At 39.4% G+C, this 14,903-nt stretch overlaps 2 protein-coding genes across 9 annotated transcripts in view; one reads left to right on the plus strand and one right to left on the minus strand.

Annotated features, from left to right (window-relative positions):
* Positions 1 to 14,903, plus strand: part of DNAlig3 (DNA ligase 3) — a 957,513-nt gene that overhangs the window by 322,909 nt on the left and 619,701 nt on the right. Inside the window, exon 1 of one of the 6 annotated variants that reach the window (XM_067142219.2) lies at positions 8,680 to 8,751. The exons of the other annotated variants lie outside the window; for them this stretch is intronic. The gene's annotated coding sequence lies outside the window, so the exon portion shown is untranslated. Of the gene's footprint in view, positions 1 to 8,679; positions 8,752 to 14,903 lie in introns of those variants that run through there. 6 annotated transcript variants of the gene reach the window in all.
* The window catches only part of CNMa (CNMamide), a 428,349-nt gene that overhangs the window by 273,428 nt on the left and 140,018 nt on the right, over positions 1 to 14,903 (minus strand). The window lies entirely within an intron of this gene.

Below are 14,903 nucleotides of genomic sequence, written 5' to 3' on the forward strand. Positions count from 1 at the left end.
ATCTTTCTCCAGGCCACACACAGATGGAGATTGATTCGGTACATTCTATGATCGAAAAAAAATGAAGAAGAGTGTTCACATATTTGAGCCGTCAGGTTGGAATACAGTCATCCGCCTAGCAAGAAAATCACCTTACGAAGTAGAAGAAATGTCACAAGATGATTTCTTTGATTTTAGAAAAGTAAAGCAGGCTCTTATAAACAATACACCAGTGGGTGTTAGTGGTCAAAAAGTAAGATGGATGAACATTGTGTGGTTGAAGTACTCGAAATAGGATCCCAACCATGTTTACTTCAAGTTCAACATGCATGAAGAATTCAACAAAATGCATATTGTAGGAAACAGGAGATCAGCACTTAGTAGGAAACAGAACTGTAACATTGCCTTACAGAGGACCTATTCACAACCTCTTCAATTTCGGTTGGAATGTCAAAAGATTTACAAGATCTTTGCAAACAAGGTATTATTAAATCCCAGCATCATAAATTTTATATGTCCCTTAACTGAGTCACCACAAGCAATGAGAGTGACAATGATGTAGATGATGTTGGCGATTAACGAGCGTCCTTTTCCTTTACTGATTATTGCAGTTATTGCTTACAGATTTCATCAGTGTTACGTCAGTGCCGCTTTTTATTAGCAGTATGAGGAACATTCTAAATGGATCTACCTTTATAGGCACATTGCTTTAGTGTAGCCTTGTTATGCTTTAAATCAGCAATGATATACATATGTATCAAAGTTTAATGTAGTAACTAATAGTCTTATTATCAGTGAGAATTTAGCATATTCTAGATATAATATTGTATGGATGTTCTGCTGTAACTTTGGAGTGTTCTGTATCACAAACGTATTGAGTTTATTAGGCATTTTTTCATGTAAAACGCAAATTTTTAGTCAGGGTTGTGTTGATAATGTAATAATCACTTTAGTATATCGTAACAATAAAAAATATCATTTATTAGTATTGTACCGGGAAGTACACCTCAATCCCGTGCATTTAAATGAAGCGCCTTGAAGAACGCTATCTGACACATGAAGCTAGCAACAACTATTTCAGGAAGTTTGGACTTATGTCCATAGATGTCAATATTAAAGAACTTATGTAATGCACTCTGGTGCAAAGTGGAACAACTAGAAATTTAAATAAACTTTGTGTTTATAGGTTTTCTGAACTGAATTGACGTTCTTTGTTTTGGATACTTAAAGGTTTTCAACAGTTCTTACTCATCCCGCCAACGTTGGATTCTGGCCAATCGGAAATTTTTTGTATTTATTTTTCAGACAATTATACCTACCTTCTACCTATTTTATCTATCAATAAAATGAGAGGGTGTGTCTGGTTTTAGTCCAGAGCCTTCGCGAACCTTCCTCTCGGGTATGAAAGCTGACGCCTTTTCGAGTAAACTTGTCCTATTGGCCGTCGTGTTATTGAGTGTGTGTGTGTGTGTGTGTGTGTGTGTGTGTGTGTGTGTGTGTTAAGAGAAGAGGCAGGGACCTCATCCATCGGCAGGCTGAACATCAGCTAAGATAACGGCCACCATTTTTCTATCTCAGTAGTTATCTCCGCAAGCTGGCTCGAGGGGAAAGTTTCCAAAGTTTAACAATGTAACTGTCAATTTCCTAAAATGTAAATTTTCTTCTTTCTCGTGTAAAAGTTAATGTAAGTCAAAAGTACTTAAACTGAAAACCGGGGATAGAGAGTGCGTTAACCTCTCGAATTCCCCCTTCAGTTAATCTTGAGGTGACTACGATTTTGTAACTGTTTTCACTATTGTAAACTGTAACTTAACTTGCCCATCTAGTCACCTCAGTAGTTTGGGATTAGCCTCTGCATCGTCGGGCCACAAGCCCAAGTAGGGTTTTAATCTTTGATTTCAAGGAGCGCAAGTGTACGCCTCCATACATCTTTGATTTTGGGGCCAGTAATTGAACCTGATGCTTTCCATAAAGACCCAGTAGAATGGGTATTCGGTACCCCTGTATTATTTCTTCCATGTGAAAGAAAACTGATACGGTATTGTTAAATGTAGGTGGTGCCCAGAGAGGCCTGAAAGTGTACATTTTATTGAGCAAGGACGCTCTAATAATAATAATAATAATAATAATAATAATAATAATAATAATATATGCTTTACGTCCCACTAACTACTTTTACGGTCTTGGGAGACGCCGAGGTGCCGGAATTTAGTCCCGCAGGAGTTCTTTTGCGTGCCAGTAAATCTACCGACACTTGGCTGTCGTATTTGAGCACCTTCAAATACCACCGGACTGAGCCAGGATCGAACCTGCCAAGGTGGGGTTAGAAGGTCAGCGCCTTAACCGTCTGAGCCACTCAGCCCTGCCAAAGACGCTCTAATCTCTAGTATAAAAGGTAAAGGTCGCCTTGAGTAGGCTGTAAGGGTTTGGGAGCGCAGCGTAGAGGCTCTTTTCTTGTAATGTAATAGTATTTGTGTAAATATTGAGTGGTGCCTTTGGAAGGCCGTAACCTGTAACCGTTGGAGCAAAGTGCTCTTGAAAATTGTGTTTTAACTATCCTGTAAAAGAAATTGGGAGATTCGTCTCGTTGTCTTATGTGTCTAAACGCAACATTAGTGATGTAGGGACTTCCGTAAATAGGAGCTCAAATTGAAACTAACCTCGTCTGATTTTTTCTGTTTTTTCTAGTTTGTACCAAACTAGCTCTGTACCTGAAATCTTGTTGTTTGTTAAAATTTAATATATGGAAAGAAATATAACTTTAATTTTTAAAGTTTTAATTGAATCTTTTGAAAATCGTAGATAGACCCAGCACCTTGTTCCACGCAAACATCCTAACTATTATTATTACTGCTATCACATTTATCTTGGGCAGTTCGACGTATGCCTTGCTGTTACTTTAAGGTTTAAAATATCAGACAAGTACTTACGCCACTTGGCTCATTGAAAACTGTAAATAACAAAAGGGCGTATGTCAAGGAAAACGGTTTTAAAATAAAATTAGGAAGAATATCATTAGAACTTGTTTTGAATTACTTGCTTTTTTTGCTTAATTCAAACCTAAATGAAACCATTCAAATCCATCTTCATGTGCTCGTACTTATCTTGTACTGGTGACATACTTTAAAATAAATTGTATAATGAGTTTTCTGATTTTCTCAAAATGGCAAAAATGTAGATACGCCCTTATGATCCTAAGCATGCGAATATTTGTATGTGTAATTGAAGGTCATGAAAAGAGTAAATTGTGTAAAAGTTCAGAGGATATATTTTATTCCCTCACGTACCCTTCAAATAGAAGCTGTTAAAATTCTTATTAAACAAGGAAATAAAATAATTGAAAGTGGAGAGCTTGTTAAATGAGTTCTTGTAAAGCAGGATAAGTATTTTACAGTGACTTGAAAAATAATTCGGAAATACTGTCTACCATAAGAGAAATTTCTCTTCCAAATAATACTGCTATGAGAACGGAGAATTTGGAGGACCTGCTAAAGAAAAATCTACGTAAATCTATATCTATGAAATGCGACGAATGTGCTGATTTTACTGGTATAGCACTGACATACAAATTTTTAATACCCATTCAGAAGCCATCTTTTGGAAATTAGGCTGTTTACAAAACCCGCAAGAGAATATTTTGGTGACCCAGAAGACCAGCACCGGTTGCTGAAGCTGTCATTTATGTGTGATATACCGAGAAAAGTAAAAAAATCCCGTACAGTAGTTCAGTAATTCAGAATTTGTGATGTTGATAACTCAGCTGAGGAACTTCCATTATAGGGAATAAGAATGGTGGATAAAACATTTTCCAGGTTTGGAATATTTTGCAGACGTATTAGAACATTAACATACGGAATTTGGAACGAGGTCTACAGAGTTGTCCGTTGTGAAAGGCATTGTGATACTCATGGCATTTCCGTGTAAAGATCTGGAAACGAATGTGTGGATTAATGCTGGGGCTGTACCTTAATTAAGGCCACGGCCGCTTCCTTCTAATTCCTAGGCCTTTCCTATCCCATCGTCGCCATAAGACCTATCTATGTCGGCGCGACGTAAGACCACTAGCAAAACAAGAATGTGTGGATTAACTCAGTTTTAAAATGTTAGTCCCCGAGAAAGTAGAATAAGAATCAAGTAGCGCCAAGACCTTGGCATGAAAGCTAAGCTGCGTTCTGGAAATTATTGGCAGAAAGTATAATGTTTCTTGAGAAGGAAACGTTTGTAAATACACTTTTTTTTAACTAAAACCTCAATCGTCCAGTAACCGATTCAATGTTTCTTGAGATAATAAAGGTATAATATGGTCATATCCTTTCTTTATCGATAGACTGCAGTGTAATGTGTTCTGCAATCAGTGATTTAAAAAAATAAGCAGCTAGCAATATCTGTTATGATGGACTACTGTGCTGTGTGTCTGATAAGAAATGAATATTTTGAGAAAGGTTTTTTTGTTGTTGTTGTTGTTGTTGAGTAATTATATAAACCATGTCAATTTCATGGTTTTGACTTTTGCTATTTCGTAAGCACAGTTATATTTTATGCGTCAACGCATAAGTTTATTTGCTGACTGCCAGTAATTTCTAAAATGAAAAGTAGCACTCATACAAAAAAGTTTGATCATCCCTGCCTTACGCATTGCTACCAGTTTCTACTCTGGCAACTTCATCAGTGTGGACTTTCACTATTCATCTTTTTAATTCCCATATTCTCAACTTAATTAGATTACTTCTACTTATCCCCTCAAATACTATCGGTCTTGGGTGACGACAAAATACAATATTTTGTTTTTAAAGATGGTTATTTAACGTGTAGTTGAGTAGATGGTCTCGTGTCTGTCTCATTGAATGGTTTCTAATGCCAACCGACTGTACTGGAGTTCGACCCTAAACCTTTGATTGCACCACGAACCTACTACGCTGGCGTAGCAGGGGGAGAGGTGGTACTCCCACGTGGCGCGTCCCAGGTGGCGGATAGGGGGGTCCTAACCGGCTTGCCGGCGGACTTGAGGGAAATAAAATACCTCTCGCGGACCAAACACACACCCCTTGTGGGTGGGGGAGGCAGACGAAGAATTCACCCACGGTATCCCCTGCCTGTTGCAAGAGGCGACTAAAAGGGGCGACCAAGGGACGATCGAATTAGAACCATGAAACTACTTGTAATTAGTACCATCACGCAGGGTACACCATGAGTTGCCTTTGCTTGCGTAGTACCACTATGTTAGGTACGCAGTAGGTTTGTGTTTTGAAGCGACAGTGTGTGGATCAGGATGGGGATCCTACAGTACCTGTGATTCGTACCCCTATATGAGCGACACCATGGTTCTGCCTTACCTGTGCTCATGCTCCGTTCCCACTATGTGAGTATTTCCACGGGATAGTACGAGTCCGTGTGGTTAGTGCACGTATGTGAGGAGCGCCTTAGGTTTGCGTTGCCGTTATAGGTTTGCGTTGCCTGTAAGTGGCGCCGCAGTGTGGGAGACACTATAGGTCTGTGTTACGTATGCGCATTACACTACCTGTGGATAGTACCATACTGTGTGGAATACCGCGAGTCTCCGCTACTTTTGATTAGTACCGCAATATTACGCAGCATGGTTCTACTTTCCTAGCGTTAAATACCATTATGAGGTGCTGATGACCTGGATTTTTGACCCGTTTCGACTATACGCATAATCGATTCAGCATCGTACTATAGAAGCAGTCCCTTGGTCAGTACTACTATTGTTTTGTGCCAGCTTCTGTACATGTGAGGCACTGTGGGTCGGATCCACTGATCATTTTAAATTCATATCCGTCCATCCATCCATTCATTCTTCGTCCTCATGCTTTGAATTCTGGTCATTGGAGGACTTTGGAATTTTAAATTGCCATTTCATTTCGTCTCATTTCGTACCATTTAGGGCCGATGACCTTCGATGTTAGGCCCCTTAAAACAATAAGCATCATCATCATCATCATCATCATCAAACCTTTGATTGCAGGAGACGAGAGCGAAAGGGAAATATATAACTGTAGGCCTACTTCTACTAGACTATTTAGTGTTTCCTGAGCATGTTTTTATTGTGTTCATGCCATCAACGCTAACTGGTCAAAGATCATTCGTAGTACACGGATGGACTAGTGCAATGAGTGAGCGAAAAGTAAATGCTACCTCTGTCAGTTTGGTGAGCGATCATCGGTGTGTTAAAACAAGTGTCATAATACATGGTATGTTCTATGGATCTTAGTGCAGTTCGAGCCATTGATCATATTTCATTCTTCCTGAAATTTCTTTGCTCAGTCACAAGTCATGTTTACGTTTGTGAGGCTTTGAAACTAGAGGAATGGGATTAGTTCTTGTACATTAGGCGGTTATCCTCTGCGCTTGAATTGCGATGCGTTGGGTCTGGCGTGAATCTTGTTGCCTGTGTTTTCTTTTCAGTTCATTTTAAATTGAAACAAAAACGTATCAGGATGCCTAATTGTCTAATTGTACGTACTTTGTTCTTCCTAATGTCCATCGAAGTTTTTAACTACAGTTCAGTAAAGTGATCCGGATACACCAGGCCAAGGGTTGCCACTGGGCAAAAAATTTTCGTACTAAATTTCCCCCTAAAAATGTACTAGATTATGGAAAAAGTACTAAATCATTTATTTACAATGGAATAGGTTTATTCATACAGGCAGTAAGTTATAGAAAGCACTTATTAAAATCCACATATATTATATATTAAATATATTATATATTAAATATAAACATATATTAAATAAGAACAAAACTTACCGGTTTTGATCTTCATATTTTGCTCTTCTCTTACAGTAATCCTTGGAAAACATTGCCAAAGCAATGAACTGTTTTGAAATGTGAAAATTATGGGCAGACGAATGTTTTAGTTCCTTCTTTGTCAGAAGGAGCCCAATCAACATACAGGATTTGAGTTTGTTTTTCAATTTAGTCTTATTGGTAGTAACAGCAGAAAAAATACCCGTTCTGTTGCAGCAGATGAATGCAGTAAACAGAAAACTGCCTTCACAAAATTCGTTAAATTTGGAAAGGTGTAGTCGCCTACAGGATTTTTAATTTCAAAAACACCGGGCGAGTTGGCTGTGCGCTTAGAGGCGCGCAGCTGTGAGCTTGCATCCGGGAGATAGTGGGTTCGAACCCCAATGTTGGCAACCCTGAAGATAGTTTTCCGTAGTTTCCCATTTTCACACCAGGCTGAAAAGCTTTTAAGTTCCTGTGGACTTAGTCAACCACGATTTCCTTTTTGTCTTCATTAACACTTTCTGTAATTACAGTAGGGAAATATATAGCTAATGGGATTATACTGATGAAACTGCGATTTCATTAGTAATTTTCCAGGTTTGCCATGGACAGATTTCTCAAAATAGGATCACGAAGATCCACCGTTTTAAAAATCTGATCACAAACTTCAAGATGGCTCTGAAACTTCTTATCAATTTATTTGTTATTTTGCTGCAGTAGGAGAGTTTATACTCTACCTCCGTAAACGCTACTAGATACCCATAAAAAGAACTATCGTACTAAAAATGATCACAAAGTACTAGATCTAGTACTAAAGCACTAAAGGTGGCAACCCTGATTCAGGCCGCCTCAGCCAACTGTTTCCTTTCTCGTCATTATCTCTTATCTGACGTCATTGAGTCTTCGTCATGAACAGCTCTTGGTCTGTAGAAGACCTCCGTTAACGCTTGGCAGCGCCATGCAACTCAATATCGTGATTTGCCGGATGTTGGGTAAGGTGCAGAGACATCAGTTAAATTCACGGTAATGATAGTGCGTACTGATCTCCAATTCATGCGACTTTCTGCAAATGCTGGTGATTTTCAATCTTAAGGAAACTTACGTCCCTTGTCGTATTAAGTGGATAAATAACAGAATATTCCTGTTGGGGTTGAACTCGCTTTTTAACCTGTGCTTTGCGACGTCTCCTATAAAGAGCTAGTCACGATGAAAATGCATTTTAAAGTATTGTGTTACAACACTTCGGACTTATTTTAGTAAATGGATTAATGGCAATTAACCATTAGCAGACATCGGAAAAGGGAAGTGGCTAAATGTATTGAACTACATGAGTTTTCGCCCATATAGAATACGTGTTATCTTCATGAACGGGCTAAAGAGAAGCCCTCTAAGTTGAGTTAAACCGTAAGCCATTGGCTGAGATAGTTAACAGATCGGAAATAGCATCCGACACTGAGATGTTATCTTATTCGTCTATTTTCTTTCAGTTTATCCCGTAAAAGACGAATGTCTTGCTGTGGTGGCTCGTGGAAGGAGCAATTCAGACCGTCGCGCAGTGCGTAATTTCAGGAATCTACCTGGCCAATAATCGTATCTCGGAAACTAATGGACCGATTTACATAAAACTTAGTATGTAACTGCTATTATTGGAGATAATTAAGTGTGTGGTCAATCAAGTACAAAGAACAAATTACTACGCCAGGAATAGACTTGGAAATCTTTGTAATTTTAATCAATTTCGTTATAGCTTTAAGAAATTAAATAGTTGTCAATAGTGGGACATGCTCTTTAGATGTTTAAAAACAGATACAGGAATACATGTACTTGCCAAACAATTTATTCATTAGATGCAGCTACATCAGAATCGCTATCGTCACTTTTATTATCTCCTTCGGCAGAACCAGATACAGGAGGCTCGGACAGTGAGTTGATCACTTCTCGTGAAAGCGGAATCAACCTCCTCGTCCTTGATGTCCCTAAGTTGGTAATATAAGAATCCGATGATATAAGCAGCCTATGGAAAAGGTCAGTATTTGTGTCTTTCTGGAAGGTTTCCTATTATCTTTATTCCTGGTCTGCTGGGCTTCCTCAGAGAGGTGTGCAATAAGTATAATACAGTGCCATGACCCAAGAGTTTGTGCAAAGTTACAGGCATGTAGTACGATTTGTATTTTTTGTGAATACAATTGTATAGTTGCCTTTGCGTACATGCCAAATGTCACTTTATCAATGGCATACCCACACGAAAAAGTTTCTACGATGGCAAGTAGATGTTTTATTAAATTTATAATCTACTCCAGTAATATACGCAGAAGTGGAAGCCTCTCTGAAGAAACTACTAGCGGTTTCCATCATTGGTATTGCCAGCACTTTGCTTCGGATATCAAACAATAGACGCGTTTCTTCCCTGAACTTTTGTAGTGAAGTCATCTACAGTATTTACTTATTGCATGTGTATTTTAGGCTTTAAATCAGTGCGTAAATGTATTGTGTTGAATGAGAGTTATGCGATAAGCCTACGTGTGTGATTTTTTTCTTTAACATTAGTACTGTGATCTTTTGTAGTCATCTGCAGTATTTATTTACTGCATCTGTTTTCTAGCCTTTATTGTCTGGATAAATTTATTAAATGCAATTAAATACATCACGCGCCGCTCAAGTCCATAAAATTATTTGTCTATTTTATCTCGCAGTTTGCCTTATATTTCAGTGCTGAGGTTTCTTATGTGTCGTAGTTTACCTCTGATTCTGTACAAACCAAAAGTGGCTTCTGTAAACCCCACGCCCCCTTCAGTTCATAAAGTAATTTATAGCTTCGTTTTTCAGCCTTTTGTCTTGAACTTACATACTAAATTTCACAAATTTATGTGCCGCCGTTTTCCCGTGATGGCGTTGAGCGGAGCCGTTCGATATGGCAACCCTGTTGTCATAAAAACAGTACTGTTTTCTTAACATGGAAGCTATAGTAGGCTAATGGCAGTCTCATCCTGACATTGTTGTGATGCACGTCCTTCTGCAAGGCTCATTCTCTGCTCGAACCAACTTTCATCGTACTTCAACAATTTGTCCCTTTTTCTACTAAATTTCGCCCAGCGTGATCGAATTTTAGCACACAAAATACTGACAGATTTCCTTATTGACTTGGATATATCCTCGGAACAATCCTCAAAGCCTAAATGTTCAGTTACAACATTCGCAATATCATCGTTCCGCTTACATTACCTGCTGTTCCTCAACAGCTCGAAAACCGACCTCGGGGTTACAGAGTACATGGCTTCTGAAAAAAGTTAATTACTCTCATGGTCGCGCCTGGTCGCAGCAAAAGTCACAGTTTTGTAGTCATTAAAGTATGGATAACTCCTCCAAAAGACTTTCATTGCGGAAATCAAAGGAAATCCATTTTGAAAGTCAGGTCAAATTTGTAAAATTAGATAGCGCTTGGACACCGTGTACCTGAAATTTAAGTGCATGTTTCGGGCAACAATATAGTAATTTTCAGAAAATGCTACATACTGTCTAAAAATACATACCTTCATCTAATATAACCACATTGCTAGCTAGTTCTGACGTCTTTACGGAGCCCTCACATAATAATTACTGCGCGCTCGCCTCGCCAGAATATGATGCCCTGACGGAGGAGAGCCACTTTAGGCCTTCGGTGAGAATAGATAATCAGACAGCGAGACTTTTCAATACTTAATTACTGTACCCAAGAGTCTATAAACACGACTCACAGAAAATGCTACCCAAAGACAAGGGTTGAAAATATTATTTTTCTCCGGCTGGATGGTAGAAATTACCCACTGTGTGTCGTTATGACTTACCACCTTTTTTTTGCTAGTTGTTTTACGTCGCACTGACACAGATAGGTCTTACAGCGACGGACTTACCACCTTTTGTGCACCCCATAATTTCCCTCCAGCAACTATAAAAATGTAATGTAGTGTTTATCGCGCCTTATCAGGAGTTCATTGAACATCCTTGTCACGTGTCACCATTCCAGTAGAATTATCTGTGATTTGAGGTAACCGTTGCAAATAATGTTGAATAAGGCCATACTCGACGGGGGAAAGAATCTTTTAATATTACTTTCGGACTGTAGGAAGATGCTATTAAAATCTTATCGTTATAAGCAGAAGGCAGCGATATCTGAAGTTAAATGGCAACCGAAGCTGAAAAAATGAAAGAGGAATTGCAGTTCCGTAAAATCAGATACATTTGTGAATTACAGCTATAGGGACAGCCTACATCACATGCCGACATATTTTTGTTATTTTTTACTTATTACGGAATTCTAAGGGCAGAATTAATAAGAGAGTGCCATTGCAGGTGGTTTCCTCTAACGTTAGACGACATTCAAGCTCTTATGTTTCTGGTCTTTGTAAACACAATGATGCTAAATACAAATTGTTTAACTTTTCCTTGACTGCATTAATTTGATAACCAACCCAACCATAGTACCGGGAGTGCCTCAATGACGGTGGTGGTTTAGTCTTCGGGAATGCACTGGTGTTGGGTGAGTGAGGCCATCAAAACCCGAAGTAGACTACAGTATCTTCCACTATAACCCCTTATGGCGTTGTGCAAATATGTGTGCCTGGAGATATATATATATATATTTTTAATTTTTTTTTGCTACTCGTTTAACTGAACTGTGACGGTCTTAGTGAAGGAGGCGGAAAAAAGAAAGATCATCCAAACGCCTTCTTGGCTTACGTTTCTTAAACCATCGTTGTTGAGCATAAAAAGCTTCAGAGAAAAAGTCAACATTATATATTTATCTTTACAAGCTTGTACTCGGCGAGCGTTTTTGTGTTATAGTTTCCAGTAAAAAATCAACCTTAATTAGACGACATATTTTGAGATAAATTGCGTGTTCTTTTTAAAAATAAATTATTTATTCACCTTGATAGTCTTATTAGGTTAAAAAAAAGCCTTAACAGTGTACTGTATGATTTGTATGCATGGTTTACGAGTTATTGTCGTGTTTGCGACAGCGCAGCATTGGTTTAAATATTACATGAGGGGAAAGGAGCGAGCTCATAGGCAGGCGACCGGGAAGATCGCACTGAGCTACGTGCATACACCTGGAGGAAAAATATACATACATACATACATACATACATACATACATACATTATCATTATAGACTGTTATGCCTTTCAGCGTTCAGTCTGCAAGCCTCTGTGAATTTACTAAACGTCGCCACAAACCTCTATTTGCAGCTAGTGTTGTGGCCTCATTTAGTTCTTTAAATCGTTAGAAACCAAGTCTAACTATCTTCGTCTTGGTCTACCTCTACTTCTCTTGCCCTCCATAACAGAGTCCATCACTCTCCTAGGTAACCTATCCTCCTCCATTCGCCTCACATGACCCACCACCGAGGCCGGTTTATGCGTACAGCTTCATCCATCGAGTTTATTACTAAATTAGCCTTTATCTCCTCATTCCGAGTACCCTCCTGTCATTGTTCCCACCTGTTTGTACCAGCAATCATTCTTGCTACCTTCATGTCTGTTACTTCTAACTTATGAATTAGATATCATGAGTCCACCCAGCTTCCGCTCCCGTAAAGCAAAGATGGTCTGAAAACAGACCGATGTAAAGATAGTTTCGTCTGGGGACTGACTTCCTTCTTACAGAATACTGCTGATCGCAACTGCGATATCACTGCATTAGCTTTACTACACCTTGATTCAATCTCACTTACTATATTACCATTCTGGTAGAACACACAACCTAAATACTTGAAATTATCGACCTGTTCTAGCTTTGTATCACCAATCTGACATTCAATTCTGTTGAATTTCTTACCTACTGACATCAATTTAGTCTTCGCGAGGCTAATTTTCATACCATACTCATTGAATCTATTTTCAAGTTCCAAGATATTACACTACAGGCTTTCGACACAATCTGCCATTAAGACTAAGTCGTCAGCATAGGCCAGACTGCTTACTACATTTCCACCTAACTGAATCCCTCCCTGCCATTTTATACCTTTCAGCAGATGATCCATGTAAACTACGAACAGCAAAGGTGAAATATTACAGCCTTGTCTAACCCCTGTAAGTACCCTGAACCAAGAGCTCATTCTGTCATCAGTTCTCACTGAAGCCCAATTGTCAACGTAAATGCCTTTGATTGATTTTAATAATCTACCTTTAATTCCATAGTCCCCCAGTATAGGAGCAATTACTGTTTTTGTCCAATCTGGAGGTACCTTACCAACACTCCATGCTAATTTTACTACTCTATGAAGCCATTTCATCCCTGTCTTCCCACTATACTTCACCATTTCAGGTCTAATTTCATCTATTCCTGATGCTTTATGACAATGGAGTTTATTTACCATGCTTTCCACTTCCTCAAGCGTAATTCCACTATTTTTCTCCTCCCCATGAGCTTGGCTGTTCGCATCACCACCAGGATGATTTCCTTTTACATTGGGAAGATGTTCAAAATATTCCCTCCACCTCTCCAGTGATTCTTAGGGATCTATTATGAGTTCACTTGGATTACTCAAAACACTGTTCATTTCCTTTTTCCCTCCCTTCCTAAGATTCTTTATTACTGTCCAGAAAGGTTTCCCTGATGCTTGACCTAGCCTTTCCATGTTATTACCAAAATCATCCCAGGGCTTCTTTTTGGATTCAACTATTTCTTTCGCTCTGCTTCTTTCATCTACGTACAAATCCCTGTCTGCTTTGGCCCTTGTTTGGAGCCATTTCTGATAAGCCTTCTTTTTACTTTTACAAGCTGCTCTCACTTCATCATTCCACCAAGATGTTCGCCTATTCCCATCTTTACACACAGTAGTTCCTAGGCATTCGCTTGATGTTTCTACTACAGCATCCCTGTATGCCACCCATTCACTTTCTATATCCTGAACCTACTTACTGTCCACTGTTCGAAATTTCTCACTAATCATATCCATGTACTTCTAATTTCCTCGTCCTGGAGATTTTCTACCCTTATTCGTTTGCAGACAGATTTCACTTTCTCTGTCTTAGGCCTAGAAATACTTAGATCACTACAGATCAGATAGTGGTGTGTATCATCGAAAAATCCCCGGAAAACTCGTACATTCCTAACCGATTTCCTGAATTCGAAGTCGGTTAAGATATAGTCTATTATGGACCCCTAGCCTCCCATGCTTGAAGAATGTATTCGTAACTTCTAAACCCATACCAGCACAGAAGTCCAGCAAACGCTTCCCATTCCCACTAGCTTCCATATCTTCCCCACATTTACCAATCACCCTTTCGTATCCTTCAGTTCTATTCCCAACTCTTGCATTGAAATCGCCCATTAGCACTATTCTATCCTTGCTGTTGACCCTGACCACGATGTCATTCAATGCTTCATGAAACTTGTCAAATTCATCCTCATCTGCACCCTCACATGGTGAATACACGGAGACAATTCTAGTCCTAATTCCTCCAACTGACAAATCTACCAACATCATTCGCTCATTTACGTGCCTAACGGAAACTATGTTGCGTGAAATGGTATTCCTGATAAAGAGCCCTACCCTAAACTCTGCCCTTCCCTTGCTAACACCCGTCAAGTACACTTTATAATCTCCTATCTCTTCCTCGTTATCTCCCCTTACTCGAATATCACTTACTCCTAGCACATCCAGATGCATCCTCTTTGCTGATTCAGCCAGTTCTACTTTCTTTCTTCCATAATCCCCATTAATATTGATAGCTCCCCATCGAATTCCATTTCGTTCGCCAAGTTGTTTCCAAGGAGTCCCTCGCCTGTCAAATGGGAGTGGGACTCCGTTACTCCCATAAGTCCGAGGCTTGCTTAAAATGTTCTGAGCTTGGTAAAGTCATGAAGCTGGATGCTACTCTACGTGCACCTAGTCCAAGTGAGGATCTCTCCTCTAACGGGTTATGGACCTCCGGTGAATTGTATACTCCTAGCCGCCTGAGCACAAGGAGGGCCATGACTCAGAATATGACCGAGATGCCCACTCCCATTCCATAGCAACTGGTATCCCGACTCTCAGGACCACTTACTAGGCCACTCAGCCGTTGCCCATGGTTCACGAACTAGGACGTGACTACACCATGAACCACTGCAGGAAAATAACTACAGAGAAATCTTATATATTGCCTATCACCATAGATTCGTCTGGCTCCATGACTAAATGGTTAGCGTGTTGG

This window comes from Anabrus simplex, chromosome 2 (assembly GCF_040414725.1).
Source record: "Anabrus simplex isolate iqAnaSimp1 chromosome 2, ASM4041472v1, whole genome shotgun sequence".
NCBI lineage: Eukaryota > Metazoa > Arthropoda > Insecta > Orthoptera > Tettigoniidae > Anabrus > Anabrus simplex.